The following is a 2,893-nucleotide window of genomic DNA, read 5'->3' on the forward strand; positions in this document are numbered from 1 at the left end:
CATTGGATAGACTTGCTGTTATTATGAGCACCCCCATCTCCTCCTCCCCCACTTCACCATGGTGTGGATGACAACCTTAGCTCAGAGCCTCTTGGAATGAAGCCACCTATTTGAAGCTTTTGGAGGCTTGTCCTCCTAGGGATCCAATATATCACCAGGTGTCCAGGTCTACATTCTGAATCAAGCTGGAGAGGTGCAGGTTATCACTACTCTCCAGCTTTGATGGCCCAGGGACTCCTGACATCACTCTCTGTCCAGTGGTTGATAATTGGCCTGTTCTCCATTTTTTCTTTCCTTAGGTCACCTTTAATTGGATAAAATGCATTATTTCAGAGCTTTCTACTATGCTCATAAATGCATGTCATTTTCCCTTTTCTACATGATTCACTGTTATTATAATCCAAACATTTTAAAATTAAAATCTGGATTTATTATGTAGTTTTTTAAAAGGGCTGCAGGTAGAGGGAGTGCAGTGGAAGGGGGAGGGAGTTTGTCACTTTGTGAGGGATGAAAAGGATAACAATTGCATTGTTTTGTACACCTGAAACTAATAATAATAATTTTTTTAAAAGGGGCTGTGGGTATAGGTACACAGAATGGAAAACTATTTCTGCTCAGTATTTTTTACTTTCTCCACAAATATAGAGTTTGGAATTTTAAATGAATTTTAAGCCAAGACACTTAGTTCATACAAGTATCACTTTATCTACCCTATTCTACTAACTTTGAAGAGATGTAGTATATTTCCAAACCACCCTGTTTCCTGGTGGGCTGATGGACTTGAGGATTGTATGGAGTGGCCTCAGCCGGTTACAGCAGCTGTTCCCCTTCGGAGCTGCTGAAGGTGTGGTGAGAGCAGCGGGAGAGGTGTAACGTGGTGCTTGTATGCTATTGGGTTGTCAGAAAAGTCATGATGCATGTTTGCGACAGATGGCACTAGTTCATTTTAGGAAGTACTAGAGTCATTCGCATCTATGCTGTTGCTATGTCATTTGACAGCTGACAGTTCTAGCTTCATTCTTTAAAAAATTGAGCGATTTGGTTGACTTTTGGAGATTTTACAACAAGTTGAAGATGGAAGACCAAATTGTGCATTTTTGCTATATTTTACTGTTTTACTTCCATAAAGGGAAGAACGTGCATCAAGCTTGTGAAAAGTTGCATAAAGCTTATAGTGACAATGCTCTACAAGAACATCAGTGCCAATGATGGTTCACGAAATTCCGTGCTGGTGATTTTTATCTCAATGACACTCCTTGGTCAGGGAGGCCCACTAAGGTTGATGACAACAAAATAAAGGCATTGATCGAGTCAAACCCACATTACAAAACACACACACAAAAGTGGGTTGTTCACAGCAATGTGGTGCGCAAACAGTCTTGGTCCCAACGAGATGATTCGATGAAACAACATTGAAAGCAGACATTCATCAGAGGAAGGTTATGCTCTCAAGTATGGTGGAATTTTAAAGGTGTTGTATTTTTTGAGCTCCTACCAAGGAACCAAACAATCAATTCAAATGTGTACTGTTGGCAATTGGACAGTTTGAACAAATCCATCATCCAGAAATGTCCAGAGCTTGTTAATTGNAAAATTATTAAACATTGAATTTAACTGAATGGAATATACTAGTTGACATGTGGACTGTGGATTTTGGTGCAGCCTTTGTGATTGATCCGGTCCTTATGTGACACCGGGGGCTTGGTCCCTGGACCAAATGTTACCAGCTCACACCCATAAGGCCAGAAGGCAGAGCTTTGCATGCAGGCTGCTCTTGCCCCAAATTTCTTTTCCCACAGCCCAGATCCTAATTCTCCTAACTGAGGTCCTCAGTGTTTCTATTAGTCTAAGAACTTCCCATACATTTTTCCTTTTGAAAAAGCAATAATTTCCTTTCCTCCATGCCCAGATCAACTACTTATAGATACTCCCCTAGACCCACATTTCTGGGACCTTCTTTTACACAGTTAAAACATCTAATATCATAGCTGAAACAGCAATAGGAAGATATGTTTTTTAGGTGACAGAAGTGAAACTCAGAGAAAGTGTGTTAATTTGCTCTGTCCTGGTAGAGTGGTACCATCTCCCCATCTTTTCTGTGTTGAGCTGGAAAACTGGAGGGCAAATCCACTTTGTCATTCATCCCCTCACTCAGTTTCTCACTCAACAAACGTGTCTTAGATTTATTTAAATCTACTAGAATAAAAGAGGTCGCTTGTGTCTCAAACTCTCTAATTCCGTTAGAATTGTAGATAGGGCTCATGAGATAAATGAAAATAATGCTTAACCAGGAGACCAAAGAGTGTGCAGGCCATGCTCACTTTCTCTCAGCTTCAGCTGTCAGTGTCCATGGAGGTAATAATTCAGAGGATTATGAGATTTTAGAGACAACACATGTGCCAAAAAAAACCTTCCAAGAGACAAGGAGTTACTTAATATCACAGACAAAATTAAGTTGTTCAGTATCTACACTACTCAGAGAAAATTCAAGAGCGATTTGAAGTTCTCTGTTTCAAATATCTCTTTTACTTTCTCTCCATTTCCTAAAACACCTCTGAGTAAGAGCTTCCCACTATCTGCCAGTAAACCTGATTTCAAGGGATTTGGGTCATTTTTGTCCCAATAAGAGGTAGGGTTCAGTATATTTATTTAGATTAATAATCTAATTTTGTTTCTCCTTATAGGGTGTATGGGATTTTGACAAGAAATGTTTTAAAAAGTATGGAAATATCTGGGGGTGAGTATACTGGAACCTTTCATTGGATAGACTTGCTGTTATTATGAGCACCCCCATCTCCTCCTCCCCCACTTCACCATGGTGTGGATGACAACCTTAGCTCAGAGCCTCTTGGAATGAAGCCACCTATTTGAAGCTTTTGGAGGCTTGTCCTCC

General features: G+C 40.1%; 1 long non-coding RNA gene across 1 annotated transcript in view; it reads left to right on the forward strand.

Annotated features, from left to right (window-relative positions):
• LOC109378051 (uncharacterized) overlaps nt 1-2,739 on the forward strand; it is a 30,283-nt gene extending 27,544 nt beyond the window's left edge. Inside the window, exon 4 of the long non-coding RNA XR_002122951.1 lies at nt 2,685-2,739. This is a non-coding gene — a long non-coding RNA (uncharacterized LOC109378051). The remainder of the gene's footprint in view (nt 1-2,684) is intronic.
• Nucleotides 2,740-2,893: the final 154 nt, after the last annotated feature.

The sequence above is a fragment of the Hipposideros armiger genome, unplaced genomic scaffold (assembly GCF_001890085.2).
Source record: "Hipposideros armiger isolate ML-2016 unplaced genomic scaffold, ASM189008v1 scaffold_1712, whole genome shotgun sequence".
Classification (NCBI taxonomy): Eukaryota; Metazoa; Chordata; class Mammalia; order Chiroptera; family Hipposideridae; genus Hipposideros; species Hipposideros armiger.